This window comes from Arachis ipaensis, chromosome B01 (genome assembly GCF_000816755.2).
Source record: "Arachis ipaensis cultivar K30076 chromosome B01, Araip1.1, whole genome shotgun sequence".
NCBI classification, from domain to species: Eukaryota; Viridiplantae; Streptophyta; class Magnoliopsida; order Fabales; family Fabaceae; genus Arachis; species Arachis ipaensis.
The window spans coordinates 63,562,272-63,584,351 of NC_029785.2; positions in this window are offsets into that span (position 1 = coordinate 63,562,272).

A 22,080-nucleotide genomic window follows, 5' to 3' on the forward strand; every position below is an offset into this window, starting at 1 on the left:
TAGTTCCCTCTGATCCACCTCAGGTGACTTCTGGCCCTGCCTCATCTCCTAATGCTGCTAGCCCACCTCCGGAGCGTCAAAAAACTGTTGGGACGTATAACCTTGATGACAAAGAGTTTGATGGTGTGGCTTTTGCCATTGATTAATTACTCCTCATGGTAAGGTCCCTCTGGACGACATCTCCATCCTTCGTGACCTTGACTTTATAACCACCAACAGCATTTGAATGGCTAATGTTGGTGCGGCCTTATCTAAGGTTGTTAGCGAGTCCCCTGTCCGGGCTACCAAGGCTTTTCTAGAGGATGCCCAAGCTGAATTTAATAGGATGAAGGGTCTGAAGGATGAGTTGGATGCCCGGGTTTTCAAGTTGGAGCTTAATGTCGAAAAAGAAAAGGAGCGTGCTACTAGGACAGAGCCAGCTACTAACTTGGCTGATGAGGCTGCGAAAAAGTATAAGGAGAGCTATACCCGGACCTACAGTGAGCTGCTAGAAACTAAGGAGAGGCTTCAATCAACACAAGATGATTATGCCGAGCTTCAGGGACACATGGTAAATAGTATGACTGATATATTCGATATCCTGAAGGCTCAGGTCCGAGTTATTGCTCTCGAGGCTGATCTCTCCTCTTGTGCCACTAGGAAAAGCCTCGGCAGCTTCAGCTTCTTCCGTCCCTTCAGACCTCCAGATCCCAAGCCGGATGTGTAGATTCTGGACGCGCCTGATGGAGTGGTTAATGCTACTCCCATCTCGACCATGCCTCCTTCTCCTCCTGCCCAGGGTACGGCTACTAGGGCAAGCCTGGTTCCCTTATGATGTTTCTTTTAATATCTTTATTCTGAATATTTTGTATAGTCCGACTTGTGGACTTTGTGAGAACTTGTCCTAATTTTTTATAAGTCTTTTGTAGCAGGCTCTTCTGACATTAGGTTGTTGCTTAGCAACCTTTGTTTTAAACACTTTAAACTTTTGGGCTGCCTTTTAGGTGGCCTTTGAATCTTTAATGTTTTGCTGGATGCATTTTGTTGATATGTTGGTTGTACCTTTAATGTTTTATCCTTGCGATCTTTGTGGATTTTATAGAGGTTTGGAACTTTCCGAGTTCGTCCTCCTTTGAGTGGCAATGTGTGTTTGCCTTTCGGATTATGCCCTGCTTTGAGTTGGTATTTGTCAACCCTTTGCTTTTGGCAAATTATCCTTGTGGCTTGGTGTCCGAGCTGCTAGCGACTTGTCCGATGACTTTTTAGTGTTCGTTATATAGAACCTTTTTAGTCTCGGATGACTTTTTGAGATCGTGCCTTTTTTGGGCGGAGTTTGCACCCTTTTAGCTAGGAACTTTTGAGCCTTAAGTTTTCCAACCTTTTTGGCTTTTTTTTTTCTTGAGATCGTACCTATGCCCCTCTGACGTCGATCCGTATGACCTTGTTATTCGGGCTTTTTAGTCATATTCCAACAACTTTTTAGGTAGTATTCCTGATGAGGAACCTTTTCTTTATAGTTTGTTTGGAAGAATTTTTAGCGCCGTTTCGACTTGTGCTTTGGCCTTTTAGGTAGTGTCTTTTTTGCAAGACTTGTACCTTTCGGTGAAGCACTTCTGGCCTTTGGTTTTTTAACCTTTCTTTGGCCTTTGCAAGGTGTTTTTATCCCTTTTCAGTGATCCTTTCATTGGTCCGACTTCTCTGTCGGGCCTTCTTAAGTTATTTTTAGTAATCCAGTTTTAGTCAGACCTCGTCAGGTCGCTTTTTATGGGTTACTTTTTATAACTTCTTGCATTAACTTACTTCTATCGCTTCACCTTGCTGACCTCTTTGTAATCGAGCGATGAATTTTGCGTTTTATGAGCTTAGATTGATGCGTCTTGGGAGGAAACTTTTTAGGGAATTGAATACTTTCAAATAATAATGAGATAAAAACATAAATATAAATATGTACATACGAGTGCTTACCCTTATAGGTCGGGCAGTTTCTTAGATCTCGGCCTGGCGCCTCATTAAAAAACCTTTTTAGGAAAAAGAATGCGCCTTGACCTAAGATCATATTTTCTAACTATAGTACCTTCTTAGGTTACAGGCATGCCATGACCTTGGTAGATCTCATCATTCAAGGTCGGACACCTTATAGTAACCTTTCCCCAGTACTTCTACTACTCGGTATGGTCCTTTTCAGTTAGCTGCTAGCTTTCCTTCTCCCGACCGACCTGCTCCGATATCATTTCAGATTAAGATGAGATCATTGGTGGTGAAGCTTCGCTGGATGACCTTCCGATTATATCTCAGAGCCATTCGACGCTTTAGGGTTTCCTCTCTAATCCGAACTCTTTCTCGGACTCTGGAAGTAAGTCGAGCTCTTCCCATTGAGCTTTGGAGTTGGTATCTTCATTGTAGAGGATCATTCTGGGAGATTCTTCTTCTACCCTTGATGCACCACTATTTGGTGGTGCATTCTATGCTAAATTTTGGGGATTTTATCACCCTTTTTCCCACATTTATTTACTAAAATAGCATGGTTTTATATATTCTCCCTACTTTGCGCTTAAGAGTGAAAACATGTCTTTTAGGCCCTTAATTGATTAATTTTGATTCACCTTTGATTCCACTAGATGCCTTGATATGTTTGTTAAGTGATTTCAGGTTGAAAAGGCTAGGAATGGATCAAAGGAGTGAAGAGGAAAGCATGCAAAGTGGAAAAATCATGGAAAATCAAGGATTTGGGATACACTCATCGACGCGCACGTGCAGCAGACGCACACGCGTGGATTGTGAAGTCGCATGGCGACGCGTACGCGTACATGACGCATACGCGTGGAACGCAAATTGCCAAGCGACGCGTATGCGTCGACGCATACGCGTGACCCACGCGTACGCGTCGACGCTCGCACATGACTTTATTAAAGGCAAAATGCTGGGGGCAAATTCTGGGCTTCCCAGGCCCAAATCTAACTCATTTCTGAGCCTATTATATGCAAAAATCAAGAGGAGATGAAGAAGCTTTAGTTAGGGGAAGTCATAATTGAATTTTGGAGGGAATGCTCTAGTTAGTTTCTAGAGAGAGAAGCTCTCTCTTCTCTCTAGAATTAGGATTAGGTTAGATTAGGATTTCTTAGATCTAGGTTAATTTCATGCTTTGATTTACTTTTCCTTTGTAAATTCTTGTTCCTCTACCTTTCCTCTCTCTAGTTTTGTATTTCAATTCTTGTAATTCTCTGCTTCGTTATTGATGCACTCTTGTTCTTCTATTTTCCTTTAATGCAATTTTATGTTTAATGTTTCTCTTGTTTTTGATTTAAATTGTTGTTGTTAATTCCTTGCAATTAGTAATTGTAGATTTATAATTCTTGCAATTTAATTCTACTTTCCTTTTATGCCTTCCAAGTGTTTGATAAAATACTTGGAAGGATGTTAGTGTAGATTTTCTCCTCTTGGCTTTGGTTGAGTAATTGGAGACTCTTGAGTTATCAAACTCTTTTGTTGATTAATGATTAGAAGTTGCTAATTGACTTGAATTCCACTAACTCTAGTCTTTCCTTAGGAGTTGACTAGGACTTGAGGATTCATGTTGATTTATCCACTTGACTTACCTTCATAGCCAGAGGTTGACTAAGTGGGAGAAATGGACAATTGATGTCACAATTGAGGAAGATAATGAGGATAGGACTTCTAGTTCTCATACCTTGCCAAGAGCTTTCTTAGTTATTAGTTTTATTCTTGCAATTTACTTTTCTTGTTCCTTATCCAAAACCCCAAAATATACATCTCATAACCAATAACAAGAACACTTCCCTGCAATTCCTTTGAGAGACGACCCGAGGTTTGAATACTTCGGTTAATAATTTTAGGGATTTGTTACTTGTGACAACCAAATTTTTGTATGAAAGGATTCTTTGTTGGTTTAGAAACTATATGATAAACCCCAATTTTGTGGTTTATCTTGTGCTTATTTTGGGGGATTTTATCAACTTTTCTCACATTTATTCAATGAAATAGCATGGTTTTGCAATTCTCCCTTGATTTGTGCTTAAATGTGAAAACATGCTTTTTAGGCCCTAAAATTGGTGATTTTAATTCACTTTAATTCCATTCGATGCATTGATATGTTTTTTGAGTAATTTCAGGTTCATAAAGCAAGTATTTGATGGAAGAAGTGAGGAGAAAAGCATGCAAAGTGGGAGAACTCATGAAGAAATGAAGGAACCGTAAAGCTGTCAAGCGTGACCTCTTCGCACTCAATCGACCATAACTTGAGCTACAGAGGTCCAAATGAGGCGGTTTCAGTTGTGTTGGAAAGCTGACATCAGGGGCTTCGAAATGATATAAATTTTGCCATACGTTGCTTCGCGTTCAGGGGCGCGCACGCACACTTTGCGCGCGCACGCCGTTGCTGTCCGTGGCCCACTTTTATGAAATCGCCCCCAGCTATTTTGCAGCTCATTTTGGGCCCAATCCAACCCATTTCTGATGCTATTGAACCCAAGGATTGAAGGGGGAATGAAGGAAGTAGTCATAGTTTAGTTTTTCAACATGTTTTAGGTAGAATTCTAGAGAGAGAAGCTCTCTCTTCTCTCTAGAATTTAGGGTAGTTTAGGTTTAATTTTCTTAAATCCACTTTCAATTCTTGTTTTGATTTAGTTTTCCCTTGTTAATTTCTTGTTATTACATCTTAATCCTCTTAGTTCATCTTATTCATTTCCTTTATTTTGTTACTTTTATGTTGATGAACCCTTGTTGGATCTCCATTTTCTTTTAATGCAATTTAATGTTTGATGTTCTTTTTATTGATGAATTGAGTTGTTGATTTACTTTTATTGCTATTGATAGTTGGTAGAATTATATTTCTTGCACATTTTACAATGCTTTCCATGTATGCCTTCCAAGTGTTTGACAAAATGCTTGGTTGGGCTTTAGAGTAGATTTTGAGCATTCTTGGCTTGGAAAGAGTAATTAGGCAATCTTGAGTCATGAAAACCCAACTTATGTTGGTGATCTAGAGTTGTTAGCTAATATTGTTTCCATTGACGCTAATCTTTTGCTAATTTAATTAGTGAGTTGATTAGGACTTTTGGAATGAGATTAGCTAGTCTTATTAGACTTTCTCTGAGTATGAGGATAACATGATACCTTCCTCAATCGTTGGGGATGACGTAATAAGATAAATTCTTGTTATTATTGTGGTATGATTGATTAGTCTTGTTTGACATTCTCCCTATTTGTTGGAGTTAACTAAATAAGATGAATTAATCATTGCATGACTAGGATAGAAAGCCTATGATCTCAATCTTTGCCATGAATGTCTCTCTTTATTACTTGCTTTCTTTAATTGCTCTCTTTACTTTTCTTGCCATTTATTTTCTTGTCCTCTTATCAACCAAACCCCCCTTTGCATTTTCATAGTCAATAATTAAACACTTCATTGCAACTCTTCGTGAGACGACCCGGAGTCTAAATACTTCGATTATAAATTCATTGGGGTTTGTACTTGTGACAACTCAAATTTTTGATGTGGGAATTGTTTGTTGGTTTAGAACTATTCTTACAACGAAGTTCTTATTTCTAGAAGAGAAATTCTAAACCATCGAGCAAAACTCATTATCACTATACTAGCAACGAGAATTCATTTATGAAATTCTAATCCATCAAAAATCCATTCATCAACCTCCACGGGAATTATTGCCTCCATTCTATAAGCAAGTCGGAATGGTGATTCTCCAGTGGTTAAATGTGGTGTTGTCCGGTATGCCCACAGGACTTGCAGGAGCTCTTCAGCCCAAGCTCCCTTGGCATCCTATAGTCTCCGTTTTAACCCGGCCAGTATGACTTTGTTGGCGGCTTCCGCCTATTCATTGCCTTGTGGGTGCTCTACAGAGGTGAAGTGGTGCTTGATTTTCAAATCAGCTACCATATTTCTGAAGCCCGTGTCGGAGAATTGAGTGCCATTATCTGTGGTAATGGAGTGTGGCACCCCAAACCTTTCGACAATGTTTCTGTACAATAACTTCCGACTTCTTTGGACGGTGGCAGCAGCCAAAGGTTCTGCTTCAATCCATTTTGTGAAATAGTCTATTCCAACAATGAGGAACTTGACTTGCCCTGATCCCAATGGGAAAGGTTCGAGGAGGTCGAGTACCCATTTTGCGAATGGCCAGGGCAAAATGACATAAATGAGTTCTTTGGGTGGTGCGATGTGAAAGTTCGTGTTCTTCTGGCATGGGGGCATGTTTTGACAAACTCTGTTGCTTCCTTTTGCAAAGTCGCTAATGAGCGGATAATTTATACACTTTTTGGCATTGTTTTTAGGTAGTTTTTGTAGGATCTAGCTACTTTTTAGTATATTTTTATTATTTTTTATGCAAAATTCACATTTCTGGACTTTACTATGAGTTTGTGTGTTTTTCTATGATTTCAGTTATTTTCTGGCTGAAATTGAGGGACCTGAGCAAAAATCTGATTCAGAGGCTAAAAAAGGACTGCAGATGCTGTTGGATTCTGACCTCCCTGCACTCGAAATGGATTTTCTGAAACTACAGAAACCCAATTGGTGCGCTCTTAATTGCGTTGGAAATTAGACATCTTGGGCTTTCCAGGAATATATAATAGTCCATACTTTGCCCAAGTTTTGACGATGTAAAATGGTATTTAAACGCCAACTTCCTGCCCTATTCTGGCATTAAACGCCAGAACTGAGTTACAAGCTGAAGTTAAATGCCCAAATTGGTACCAAAGCTGGCGTTTAACTCCAAGAAAAGTCTTTACATGTGAAAGCTTCAATGCTCAGCCCAAGCACACACCAAGTGGGCCTCAAAAGTGGATCTCTGCACTATTTGTACTTAGTTACTTATTTTCTGTAACTCTAGCTACTAGTTTAGTATAAAAACTACTTTTAGAGATTTATTTTATGTCCTTTTGACCTTCTTTGCTCAGTTTTACGCTATTGTACACGTTTGGAGGCTGGCCATTCGGCCATGCCTGGACCTTCATCACTTATGTATTTTCAACGGTGGAGTTTCTACACCCCATAGATTAAGGTGTGGAGCTCTGCTGTTCCTCATGAATTAATGCAAAGTACTATTGTTTTTCTATTCAATTCAAGCTTATTCTTATTTCAAAGATATTCACTCGCACTTCAACCTGATGAATGTGATGATCCGTGACACTCATCATCATTCTCACCTATGAACGCGTGCCTGACAACCACTTCCGTTCTATCTGCAATAGCTTGAGTGTGTATCTCTTAGCCTCCATTCTGAAAGATCGGAGTCTTCATGGTATAAGCTAGAATCGATTGGCAGCATTCTTGAGATCCGGAAAGTCTAAACCTTATCTGTGGTATTCTGAGTAGGATCTGGGATGTGATGACTGTGACGAGCTTCAAACTCGCGAGTGTTGGGTGTAGTGACAGACGCAAAAGGATCATTGGATCCTATTCCAACATGAGTGAGAACCGACAGATGATTAGCCGTGCAGTGACAGCACATTTGGACCATTTTCACTGAGAGGACGGACGGTAGCCATTGACAACGGTGATCCCCCAACATACAGCTTGCCATAGAAAGGAGTATGAATATTTGAATGAATGCAGTGGAAAGCAGAGATTCAGAAGGAGCAAAGCATCTCCATACGCTTATCTGAAATTCTCACCAATGAATTACATAAGTATTTCTATCTTATCTTATATTTTATTTATATTTTAATTATCAAAACCTCATAACCATTTGAATCTGCCTGACTGAGATTTACAAGATGAACATAGCTTACTTCAAGCCGACAATCTCCGTGGGATCGACCCTTACTCACGTAAGGTTTATTACCTGGACGACCCAGTGCACTTGCGGGTTAGTTGTGCAGAGTTGTGAAAGAGAATTGAGATTATGAACGTGCGTACCAAGTTTTTGGCGCCTTTGAGATCACGATTTCGTACACCAGTCACCCAGTTGAATCCAGCTCTGAGTACCTTTTTGGAAAGAGCTCGCACCCCCAAGTGGTGGCCGCACATGCCACTGTGAACTTCTTTGAGAACTTCCCTTGTAGCGGAGGTCGGGACGCATTTTAGGAGGGGCATAGAGATTCCTCTCCTATATAGGATGTCTTGTACTATGGTGTAGTACTGTGCTTCTCATACTAGCCTTTTTGCCTCCTTTTTGTCTGCGGGAAGTATTTTCGACTTGAGATAGCTGACTATAGGAGTTATCCACCCTTGGTCCTGGTCTGATATATCTAGTACCTTTTTCTCTTCCGTGGTTGACGGATTTTGTAGTGTTTCTTGGATGAGGCTTCTATTATTGCCCCCTGGTTTAGTGCTGGCTAGCTTCGAAAGTGCATCAGCTCGGGCATTTTGGTCTCTGGGTATATGTCGTATCTCATATTCTGTGAATTGTCTGAACTATTCTCTGGTCTTATTTAGATATTTCCTCAGGGTGGGATCCTTGGCCTCGTAGCTCCCTTCTATTTGTGAGGTAATTACCTATGAATCACTGAAAATGGTAAGCTTTTGAGCTCTTACCTCCCTAGCCAGCTTCAAACTAACCAGTAGGGCTTCAAATTCAGCTTGATTATTTGAAGCGAGAAACCCGAACTTTAATGAGAGCTCGATTTGGGTTCCCTAATCACTTTCTAAAATGACGCCTGCACCACTCTCGGTTTTGTTCGAGGAGCCATCCACATAAAGGCTCCACTCTGTGGGAGTTCCCAGTGTGTCAGTATACTCTACCATGAAGTTGGCTAGGTACTGTGACTTAATAGCTGTCTGAGCTTCATATTTGAGGTTGAATTCTGATAACTCAACTGCCCAATGTAGGATTCTTCCAGCTAAATCTATTTTCTGTAGAATACCTTTTTTGGACTGGTTAGTCCGTACTCTGATGGTGTGGGTTTGGAAGTATGGGCGGAGTCATCGAGAAGTGAGTACGAGGGCATAGGCAAACTTTTCTATCTTTTCATAGTTTAGTTCAGCCCCTTGTAGAGCCTTACTAATGAAGTAGATGGGTTGTTCCCCACATATGTCTTCTCTAACTAGTGCTGAAGCTATTGCCCGACTTCCTACGGTGAGGTATAGTACGAGTTCTTCGCTTTCCCGAGGTCGAGTAAGGATGGGTGGTTGCCCCAGAAATTTTTTGAAGTCTTGGAAGGCTTGTTCGCATTCTGGAGAGATTTTAAGGCTGATCCAGCTAGGAATCTAGACAGAGCTGCTAGCCTTTCATTGAGCTGCTGGACTTCCTTGACACAGGTTAGACTTTTCATGCGAAGTATGGCTTGGCACTTATCTGGGTTTGCTTCGATTCCTCTTTAGGTGAGCATGAAGCCCAAGAACTTGCCAGCTTCTACTGCAAAAGTGCATTTTGCGGGATTAAGTCTCATCCCATGCTTTCTTATGGTATTGAACACTTAAGTGAGGTCAGATAGCAACGTTTCCTTGCTTTGTGTCTTTACCAACATGTCATCGACATATACTTCCATTAGCTTTCCAATGTGATTAGCGAAGACTTTGTTCATAAGTCTTTGGTAGATGGCCCCTGCGTTCTTGAGTCCGAAGGGCATGACTATATAGTAGTAGTTTGCTCTTGGGGTTAAGAAGGAGGTTTTCTCCTGGTCAGGTTGATACATCAGGATTTGGTTGTATCCCGAGTAAGCATTCATGAAGGAGAGGTACTTGTATCCTGATGAAGCATCAACTAGTGTGTCAATTAGCGTTCATGAAGGATCTTTTGGGCAGGCTTTGTTGAGGTCGGTGTAATCAGTGCATATCCGCCGTTTCCCATTTGACCTTTTAACCAATACTACATTAGCTAGCCATAATGGATATTTTACCTCTCTTATGAATCCTGCCTCCAGCAAAGCCTGTACCTACTCTTCTACAGCTAGCAACCTCTCTGGGCCGAATTTTCTACGTTTCAGCTGTACTGGCTGAGACCTTGGATATACGGCTAACCTATGGCACATTAGTCCGGGATCAATAACAGGCATATCTGTGGCCTTCGACGCAAAGACGTCGGAATTATCCTTCAGGAGCTTTATTAGTGGTTCCTTTAGATCTCCTTTCAGATTTGCCCCTATACTTGTTGTTTTGTCTTGAGTGTCTCCGATTTGAACTTCTTTAGTTTCACCTTCTAGCTGCGGACGGAGTTCTTCGCGAGCTCGAACTCCCCCGAGTTCTATGGTATTGGTTTCCTTTCCTCTGGGGTCACCTTTAAGGTTCAGACTTTCGTTATAACAGTGTCGCGCGAGTTTTTCGTCTCCTTTTATGGTAGCGATCCCTTCTGGAGTGGAGACCACAGCGGCGAGTTGGTTCAGTATTGTTCGGCCTATTAAAGCATTGTATGCTGAGCTCACATCGATTACAATTTAATCTATGCTTAACATCCTAGATCGAATTCCCTTTCCAAAGGTTGTGTGTAGTGAGATATACCTTAATGGCTGAATTGGGGCGTCTCTTAGTCCGTATAGGCTATTTGGATATGCTCTGAGTTCTTTTTCTTGCAATCCGAGCTTGTCGAAAGCAGATTTAAACAGTATATCTGCATAGCTTCCTTGGTCGACTAATGTTCGGTGGAGGTTGGCATTGGCAAGTATTATGGTAACAACCATGGGGTCATCATGCCCTGGAACGATGCCCACAATGTCTTGTTGAGTGAAGGTAATAGTGGGGAGGTCGGCCGACCTGTCCTCTCCTCCAACATGGTATACCTCCTTAAAGTGTCTTTTGCGCGATGATTTAGAGATCCCTCCTCCTGCGAATCCTCTGTTTATCATGTGAGCATGCCTCTCTGGGATGTGAGGGGGATGTTCAGCTCATCCGATCTCTTCATCCCTTCTTCTCTTCTTTGGTTCATCTATTTTGTTGGCCAGGAACCTGTCTAGTCTTCCTTCCCGGGCTAGCTTTTCTATAACGTTCTTTAGGTCGTAGCACTCATTGGTAGGGTGCCCGTAGACTCGATGGTATTTGCAATACTCTGTCCGACTTCCTCCTCTTTCATGCTTAATCGGAGGAGGGGGTGGGATCTTCTCAGTATTACATATCTCTCTGTAGACATCCACAAGGGACACCCTGAAGGGGGTGTAGTTATGGTATTTTCTAGGTTTTTTAGTAGGTTGGTCTTCTTTTTTCCTAGACTTTTTATCCTTTTCCCATGATGGGTAGGAGAATCCGGATTTTGAGGTTTCTCCTAATCGAGAGATTTTCTCCATATTAATGTACTTTTCTGCCCGCTCTTGTACTTCATTCAGAGATGTAGGGTTCTTCTTGGATATGGAGTGGCTAAAGGGTCCTTCTCGTAGGCCATTAATGAGACCCATGATGGCTGGTTCTGTTGGCAGACTTTGTATGTCCAGACATGCTTTGTTGAATCTTTCCATGTAGTTGTGGAGGCTTTCCCGATCTCCTTACTTAATCCCTAACAGGCTTGGGGCATGCTTGGCTTTGTCTTTTTGGATAGAAAATCTAGCTTGAAACTTCTTGGCGAGGTCATCGAAGCTTCCTATTGACCTTGGTGGCAAACTGTCGAACCATTTTATTGTCGTCTTAGTCAAAGTAGTCGGGAAGGCTTTACAACGTATTGCATCTAAGGCATTGATGAATCCACATTTCATGGTATTTATTTGCTTTAATTAGGTGGATTTCATTAACTTTTCTTGAATTTATCCATTAAAATAGCATAGTTTCATGATGTCTTCCTAATTTGTGCTTGAAAGTTAAAACATGCTCTTTAGGCTTTTTTATTGCTAAGTTTTATTCACTTTGATCCCATTTGGTGCCTTGATGTATTTGTCAAGTGATTTCAGGTTTTCAAGGCAAGTTTGGGTTGAAGAAGTGAAGAAAGAGAATCCAAAAGGGGAGAAATCATAAAGAAAATGGAATTTGGAAGCTGCTGCAAAGATGCGCATGCACAATGATGCCTGTGTACGCACAACGGTGACTTCGTGCAAAGATGCGTACGCACCAAATGTTGTGCATATGCACGACGGGAATTTTGCACAACTGTGTGTACGCACCATAGGTCGTGCATACGCAGGACTGCACGCAAGTGAGGTCATTAATTGCAAATTATTGGGGGCGATTTTTGGGCTTCCAAAGCCCAATCCAGCTCATTTCTGAAGCTATTTCAAGCCAAAGTGAAGAAGGATGAAGGGTGAGCACTTAGGTTTAGATTTTTACATGTTTTAGCTTAGTTTTCTAGAGAGAGAAGCTCCCCCTTCTCTCTAGAATTAGGGTTTTTAGTTTACTTTCTCGTTAATTTCAGCATTTAATTCTTGTTTTAATGTAGTTTCATTTATGTTTCTTGCTCTCTCTTGTCTTTCTCTTCTTTATTTCTCTTGTAATTTCCTTTCTTTTTTCATTTTTATGTTATGACCACTCTATGTTAATTTTACTTTCAATTAATGCAATTTATGTTTCATGTTCATTTATTTCTTTCTTTATTTATTGTTATGATTTTTTTGCTTTTGGTAGTTAGGAATTTATTTTATTGCAATTTAATGTTATTTTATTTTCATGCACACCAAGTGTTTGATAAAATGCTTGGCTTAGTCTTTACTTAGTTTTTCTTAACTCTTGGCTTAAATTTGATGACTTTGGTGATCTTTTATTCATTGATGTCCATTCTTGTCTAATATATTAGAGTAGTTAGTTGATTTGGTTTTCCTTGACTCTATGTGACCCATTGGTGTTGACATAAGACTTAGGGATTGAAGTTAACTATGCCTATTTGACTTATCTTCGATGTAAGGATGACTAAGTTGGATTAACTCTTCATAATCATCATGTGTTTGTGGTCAATGGCTAGGATAGGTAATCTTAGCTCTCAATTACTTGCCAAGAGGTTTTCTTGCATTGGAAATTCTCTTTTCTTGCTTTAATTGCTTTGACTTTTATTGCTTTGACTTTTAATTCCTTGCATGTTTATTTAATTCCTTGCTATTTACATTTCTTGCTTCTCTTGCAACCCCAATTCCCTCACAGCCAATAATATGACATTTAATTGTAATTCCTAGGGAGAATGACCCGAGATTTAAAACTCCCAGTTATTTTGTGTTAAATTGTGACATCTTTGAATTAAACTTTGATTGTGAGAGTTCAGTATTGGTTTAGGCTATGCTTGCAACGAGATTCTATTTTTGTGAAATTCTAGATCAACATAAATTCTCACATCAGGCATCCGTAAGATACATTCGACTTCTGAAATTGCTGAGATGATGGCTTGGATTGGACATATCATCGTACAGGGTCATGTCAGGGGCTTTAAATTCCTTTGGAACTTTAGCTTTCATGATCTCCTTTATGAATGAATCTTGGTCCTCACGGGGGCTGTCTTCCTGATTGGACCGAGTAGCTTTTGTTTTGAAGTCGGCCTCGAGTTTAAGGAGTTTATCTTCTAGCTCTCGACGCCTCCTGGTTTCTCTTCGTAAATCTCGCTAAGCCTCCTGATTCACAAAAATTTGCCTCTCAACAAATTTCCTACTGGCAAGTGCACCGGATTGTCCTCAAGTAAAAACTCACTGTAGAGTGAGGTCGAATCACACAGGGATTAGTAGATTAGTCAATGTTAATTAGAGAATGATGCTAGTTTAGTGAAATCAGATTTGGTTGAGAATTACAGAATGTAAATTTGGCGGGAAACTTAAATTGCAAGAAATTAAATGACAGAAATTAAATTGCAAGAAATTAAATGACAGAATCTTAAATTACAAGAAAATTAAATGGGAATGGGGGTTTAGCATGAAATTAAAAAGCAGAAGATAAATAGAATGGGTAGATCAGAGATAGGGATTCATTGGGTTTCAGGAGATATTGAATTCTCCAGATCAAATCATTTTCATCTCTTCCTCAATCAATGCATTCATTGATCTCCTTGGCAATCATAGGTGATTAGATCCCAATTCCTTGGAAATCTAATCTCTCTAAGCATGAACAATTGCCCAATTCCTTGATTTAAGTGCTCATGGGAAGAGATGAAGTTTGGTCACTGATTATACCACACAAATTCATAGATCAAAGTATTGGTAGGATTACATGTCACTATATCCATCCAAACCCCAATCTAATCTAATGTGAGAAAGTATTTCTAGCATGATCTCCTCATTCCTCTTCCAAGGTTCAGAGGAGATCCAATTATGAATAGCTTCTTTCCCAAGACAACTATCCAATTGGATGAAGAACGAAATCCTTCTAGTAAAATCAAGAGAAAAGAAAAAAGAAGATGAATGAAAACTAATATTGATCCATTGAATTACACAAAGCTCCCTAACCCAATGAAAGGGTTTAGTTGTTCATAGCTCTAAAAATGGAAATTCGAATTGAAAGATAAATTCTGGAAATTAAAATCAACAGAAAGTAAAAATTGAATTAAAGACCCAGAAAAAAAAAAGGTAAGGAGGAAAGAGGTACTTCTAACTTAAATTCTAAGCCATTTATACACTTTCTTCCGTTGATCTTCAATCTCTGAATTGGACTTTTGGCCTTGATGGAATTGGGTTGAAATGGCTCCAATTAGTTTCCCTTGCTGTTGAGAAGAGATCTGTTTGAATTCCAAGGTTCTGGTGCTTCAAGTTGGAGTCAACGTTTGATGGCCAACGTTGACTCAAACGCTTTCCTAAAAACCAGATGAATTTGCTGTCATTGGCGTTTGACTCAACGTTGGAGTGCCAACGTTCTTCTACCCACGTGTGCCTTGCGCGTTGACGCCCATGGGGTAAAAATGTTCATCCACGCGTGTGCGTGCTGCACGCGTGCGCGTGGATGCAAAAATCTCATTTTTGAATTTTAAAACATGTTGAAAAGCGTTGGACTCAGCGTTGGATTGGCAACGTTCCCACCAACGTTGGCCATTTCACACGTGCGTGTGCTGTACGCTTACGCGTGCATTGCCATTTTTCAATTCCAAATTCTGGGCTCCTTATCGCGGACGTTTGGAGGCAGCGTTGATGTGCGGAAAATGATCTGACACAAAACTCACCGGCAAGTGTACCGGGTCGCATCAAGTAATAAAACTCACGGGAGTGAGGTCGATCCCACAAGGATTGAAGGATTGAGCAACTTTAGTTTAGTGGTTGAATTAGTCAAGCAAACAAGTGTTGATTGTGAGAAATTGTGTTGACAGGAATTAAATTGCATAGAATGTAAAGGGGAGTGGGTGATTTGCAGGAAATTAAAGGGAACAAAAAGAAAAAGAGCTGAATCTTAAAGTGCAAGTAATGTAAATTGTAGAAACTTAAAGTGCAAGAAATATAAATGACATGAAAAATAAAAGGGGAATGGGAATTGGATCTGCAGGAATTAAATAGGGAAAAGCAAAACTTAACAGAATGAAGAGTAGTTGATGTAATTAGTTGAACCGGATCTCAAAACTAAAAGGAAAATAAACTCGGTGTAGTAATTAAACAAGGAAATTAAAATGGAAACCAATAGATCTCAGGACCCAAGAGACTAGATAACTAAGTCTAGATCTCAATGCCTTTTTAGATCCAAATTTAGAGAGCAAATACCAAATTAAAGAAGAGAGCAATGTAGAAATGTAAATTCAAGTTCAATTTTCCAAAAGCTGCAGTAAGAAAAACAGAGAGATCTCAAGGTGAGATTGAGACAGAATTTCCTCAATTCTTCAACACCCAAGACTCAAGACAGGTGTAGATGAAATTGAAAAACAAGAAAACTAAGAATAAGAGAATTCAATTCTCCTTCCCCAAGACTCAGAATCTCCAAACAGCTCAAAACCCAAAACCTCTCTACTATGAATACTATGAAAATTCTTGAAGAAAACTCTAAAAAGAAAAGCTCCCTAAAACGTCAAATCCTAAGCTATTTATACACTTTCTTCAAATGATCATTAAGCCTTGAATTGGGCCTTTAGTCTTGATGGAATTGGGTTGACAATAGCCTCTGTTGATTGCTCTTGGTGTTGGGAAGAAATCCACTTGTGAACCGGGCCATGAACCATTCACGTTTGAGTCAACGTTTGAGGCAAACGTTGACTCAAACGTCCCTTGTGTGAGGCATTATCCAGATACCCTTCTTGCTGTCATCCACGTTTGAGCCAACGTTTGAGGTCAAACGTGAACTCAAACGTGGTTCTTCCCAGGCTCCCTTTTTGGCCAACGTTTGGCCCAACGTTTGAGGTAAATGTTGGCACAAACGTGGCTCATCTAAACCATCAATCAGGGGTGCTTTGCCATGCTCTTTCCTTGCCAAAATCTAGCCAACGTTTGACCTCACGTTTGAGGCAAACGTTGGCTCAAACATTGCCATGCCCAGGAGTGTTCTTTTTCATTCTTTTTGGCGCCAACGTTTGACCTCACGTTTGAGGCAAACGTTGGTGCAAACGTTGCCTTCCCCTGCTTCTTCTTCAGCCAACGTTTGCCTCAACATTTGAGGCAAACGTTGGCTCTTCTCCAGGGTGTTCTTCATCTGCTTCTCACGTTTGAGTTAACATTTGAGGCAAACGTTAGCTCAAACGTGAATCCCTCTTTTCAAGCCCATTCTTGCAACCTTCCTCCAAGCTTTATTCCACCTATTATCAATCAACAATTGTATCAAAGCTATGCCACAATCATGAGAGTTATTCTTCTTCTTGTCATATGAGCAATTATGGCACAAAAACTCATGAGAATGCATCAATTTATCCATGGTTGATTGAATCAAAGGAAACATGAAATTCAACCCAATTTACTTACTTATGGCTTAAGAAAGTGCATAAAACTAAATGAAAACAAAGGAAAAAGACTAGTGAAACTAGGCTAAGATGACTTGTCATCACAACACCAAACTTAAAACTTGCTTGTCCCCAAGCAAGAACAGAATTATTAAGAAGAAAGAATGAGAACAAAAGAGAATGCTCATGTAAGCAGAGTATTATTGGTAGCTCATGGGGTTTTATGCAGATATGTAACTACTCACTTCTTATTGACAAGTAGGCCTAGAAAGTTTCCTCTAAGCATCAAGCAACACACTGCTATGACCTCTCATTATTCCTTTGTCCTTGTTTACTGAAATTTTTTTTTTTTATAAACTTTAGTTCAGTGTCATGTATAACAAGCTCTTTTCTTTATTTATGCTTGACACATTATTCACTTTAGACACTTGGCTCACATGCCTTCTTAGAACATTGATGCCCAGCACCTCTTTGGGTTACTAAATGTCTTGTAGCCATGTTGCTCTTGATAGTGGACTTTCAGTTGATAATTCCGGGTTAGTTAACCCAAGTTACCAAGTGTTGATGCACTCCAAAGAACTTAATAACCCAAGCAGATCCTAGTACAAAGACACCACAGGCATATATTCTAAGGTTCGAGCTATTGGTGTCTGGCTTTATTTTTTTTTTCTTTTTGTTTTTCTTTTCACCCAAGGACTTTTATTTTGTTGAGATCCATAGACAGTGAACTACTTTCTTCTTAAAAAGAGAACAGTCTATTCCTTTTATTCACTAATAGTGAGTTGCCACACAATCACACATACATGCCACCACTTACTATTATTTGACTTCTAGCTAGCAATGAACCATCTTACTTTACGTTTCAAACATTTCTTTTATTGAATTGAAAAGACTTAGGGGACAAAGCATGCATTAGTTAAGTGAAAGTAAACACACAAGTACACTTAGACTAGTATTCTTATTGACAATAATATTCAAGATGCATAACTACTGAACTAACAGTTACTGCTAAGATGGGCATATTCAAACTTAAAATTTAGAAAGATTGCATGCTGATGGAGTTAAGTGACAATACAACCTTTTGGTGGCTTCTTCTTCTTACTCTCAACTGATGGTGTGAAGCCCTCCCGAGAAAGTGTTTGAATCCCTGCAGAGTTAATGGAAGTTGCTTGTTTCTCAAGCCCTTAGATAACTAGTTAGTGTGTGGGACCTTCTTGTAGGCTTTTGAACTTACTTTGGTGTGTGAACACCAAACTTAGTCCCTTGCCACTACCTTTGATGCATCGAGTTGATCATATGTGAACTCCTAGTGTCTTAGCTAAAAGTAATAAAACTACAAAGTAGAAGCAGACAATGATTAAATGATCCATCTGATTGCTTGAAGCTAGCAACCCTTTATGCAGAAGGTGAGAATGTGTTTTTAAATTAGATTTTTGGTGGAACACCAAACTTAAAATCCTTCGTTCTCCTTTAAATTGTTTTGGTGTGTGACACCAAACTTAGCTCCTTGCACTGCAGGTGAATCCACTTAATCTTTTTATTGAACTAGCATTGAAAGAAAAGGACTACCTCAGGTTGGGTTGCCTCCCAACAAGCACTCTTTTAATGTCACTAGCTTGACATTCTTCATTTCTGCTTCAAGGACGTTGTAAGCTCTGAACCTCTTTTTCCTTGTCCCAATGTCCTCCTAAGTACAGCTTTGCTCTGTGACCATTTGATGTGAATTGACTTTTTGTTGCTTCGTCTAACAATTCAATAATCCCATAAGGGAAAACCTTGGTTACCAAATATGGACCAGTCCACTTAGATTTAAGCTTGCCAGGGAATATCTTGAGCCGTGAGTTGTACAAAAGTACTTGATGCCCAGGTTTGAATTCTTTCTTCATGACCTTCTTGTCATGCCACCTCTTGGCTTTTTCCTTGTATATCTTGGCACTTTCATAGGCTTCTAGCCTAAATTCATCCAGCTCATTTAGCTGCAACAGCCTTTTCTCACCTGCTGCTTCAGAGTCAAGGTTTAAGAGTTTAGTAGCCCAAAAAGCTTTGTGTTCAAGCTCCACAGGGAGGTGACATGATTTGCCATATAATAGCTGAAAGGGTGACCTCCCAATGGGAGTTTTGAAAGCTGTCCTGTATGCCCAGAGTGCATCCTCCAGCTTCCGAGCCCAATCTTTTCTTGAACTTCCTACTGTCTTTTCCAAAATCTTCTTCAATTCCCGATTTGCCAATTCAGCCTATCCATTGGTCTGGGGGTGATATGGTGTGGCTACTTTATGAATCACTCTATATTTATGGAGGAGCTTCTCCATCTGTTTGTTGCAAAAATGGCTACCACCGTCACTCACAAGACCCTTGGAAACCCCATATCTAGTGAAAATATGCTTCTTAAGGAATTGAAGGACAATTTGTGCATCACAGGTGGTAGTGGCTATGGCTTCCACCCACTTTGAGACGTATTCTACTGCCACCAAAATATATCTGAAAGAATAGGAAGGGGGGAAAGGTCCCATGAAGTCAATACCCCATAAATCAAATAATTCCACTTCCAGAATGAAGTTTTGAGGCATCTCATTCCTTCTTGTCAAGCCTCCTGCTCTCTGGCATTCGTTGCCATGGTGAACAAATTCTCTAGCATCTTTGAAGATAGTTGGCCAATAGAATCCACTCTGTAGTATCTTTGCAGCTGTTCTTTCTGGGCCAAAATGTCCACCATAGGCTGAGCCATGACAATGCCATAGTATATTTCTTATTTCACTCTCAGGGACACATCTCCTAATTACTCCATCAGAGCATCTCTTGAACAGGAAAGGTTCATCCTTCCAAGCACAGCACCAATTGTAATGTCACTTGCATCACACATGAGTTCAAAAGGTAGTTCCCAATCTGGGGGTGTGATGATTGGTGCTGTTGTGAGTCTGTTTTTTAAAGTTTCAAAGGCATGCTGGCAATTTTCATCAAAAACAAAAGGAGTATCAATCATAAGCAAATTACTCAAAGGTTTAGCTATTTTAGAAAAATCCTTGATAAACCTTCTATAAAATCCTGCATGCCCCAAGAAACTTCTAACAGATTTCACATTAGTTGGTAGAGGGAGCTTCTCTATGATTTCCACTTTTGCCTTGTCAACTTCTATCCCTTTTTTTGAAACTTTGTGACCAAGAACAATCCCTTCGGGCACCATGAAGTGGCATTTCTCCCAGTTCAAAACCAAATTAGTTTCTTGGCACCGTTTCAAGACATGAGTTAGATGTTTCAGGCAAGCATTGAAATTATCACCAAAAACAGAGAAGTCATCCATGAAGACCTCTAGAAACTTTTCGACCATATCAGAGAAGATGGAGAGCATACACCTTTGAAATGTGGCTGGGGCGTTACAAAGCCCAAAGGGCATCCTCCTGTATGCAAAGACTCGAAATGGACATGTAAAGGAAGTCTTCTCTTGATCCTTGGGGTCCACCACGATTTGATTATACCCAGAATATCCGTCCAAAAAGCAATAATAGGCATGGCCGGCCAATCTTTCCAGCATCTGATCAATGAATGGGAGAGGAAAATGATCTTTCCTGGTGGCATCATTCAATCTTCTATAGTCTATGCACATCCTCCACCCCGTCACCATTCTAGTAGGGATTAACTCATTTTTCTCATTGGTGATGACCGTCATTTTTCCTTTCTTTGGTACAACTTGGACCGGGCTTACCCATGAGCTGTCAGATAGTGGGAAGATTATCCCTGCATTCCACAACTTCATTACTTCATTCTGGACAACTTCCTTCATCGTGGGATTTAGCCTTCTTTGAGGTTGAACTACTGGCTTGAAATTATCTTCCAAGAGGATCTTATGCATACATACTGCAGGGCTAATGCCTTTCAGGTCGTCAATAGTCCATCCTAGAGCATCTTTGTGAGCTTTGAGTACATCAAGAAGTTCTCCTTCTTCTTTTTTTGTTAATGACTAATTGATGATCACTGGGAAGTTCTCTGATGCACCCAGGAATGCATATTTGGGATGGGTGGGTAATGGCTTCAGTTCTTGTTTTCGTACTTCTTCCTTCTTGTCTTGCTGTTTCTCTTGCTCAATAGACATCTCGGCTACTTGTTCCTCTGTTGTCTCTTGATTTTCTTCTTGCTCTTGAGGATTATCTTCCAACATTTCTTCCACCAAACTCTCTATCATATCCACTCTCATGTAATCCTCTTACTCAGGAATGTGTTGCATTGACTTAAAAACGTTTATGACCATTTGTTCATTGTGGACCCTGAAGAACATCTCTGCTTTTTCTACATCAATGATGGCTCTTGCTGTGGCTAGAAATGGCCTTCCTAAAATGATTGAATTGTTTCCTTCCTCTTCGGTATCCAAAATCACAAAATCTGTTGGAAAAATAAACTCCCCAACCTTCACCAACAGGTTTTCCACAATTCCATTGGGTGTCTTGATCGATCTATCAGCCATGACTAGTGACATCCTGGTGGGTTTGAGTTCTTCTATAGCAAGCTTCCTCATCATAGACAGGGGCATTAGGTTGATACTAGCTCCGAGATCACAAAGAGCCTTGTCTAATGTCATTTTGCCTATAGTGCAAGCAACTATAAAACTTCCTGGATCTTTAAGCTTTGGTGGGATTCCCTTTTGAAGCACCGCGCTACATTCTTCAGTGAGAAGTATAGTTTCCTTCTCCAACCAGCTTCTTTTCTTGTTAATGAGTTCCTTCAAGAACTTGGCATATAAGGGCATCTGTTCCAATGCCTCAGCCAGGGGAATGTTGATTTCCAGCTTCTTGAAAGTTTCCAGGAATTTGCGGAAGTGTTGATCTTTGGTTTCTTTGTTGAACCTCTGTGGGTATGGCAGCGGAGGAATGAAGGCTTTCTCCTTTTTCTGTGCTTCTTCCTCTCTCTCATGTATATTGATTGGCTGGTCTTCTTTTCTTTTGGGGTTCTCTGTGTTCTTGTTTGACACCATATTTTGATCATTGGCTTCCTTTGTATCTGTTGGCTTTTTGCTGTTCTCCACTTGTTTCCTTGTAGTGTCATTGTTGCTCATCAATGTTCTTCCACTTCTTAATTGTACAGCTTTGCACTCTTCTTTTGGATTAGGAATGGTGTCACTTGGTAGTGAGCTTGAAGGTCTCTCAACAGAAATCTGCTTGGAGATTTGCCCAATCTGCCTCTCTAGGCTCTTCATGGAGGCTTCATGGTTCTTGGTTGTCATTTCTTGGTGTTTCCACATTTTGTCTATCAAGGTTTCCAAGTTAGTGATTCTTTGAGATTCTGGAGATGCTTGTGGTGGATTGTGAGATGTGGATGGTGGATGGTAGGTATTTTGGTTGGTGGGTTGGTTATTGGATTGATAATGGTTGGGGTTGGGGTAGTTGTTTTGAGGTTTTCTGTAAGGGTTTTGGTTGGTTTGCTGCTGGTTGTGGTTTTGGTTGTTTCTTGAAGTGTTTTGGTT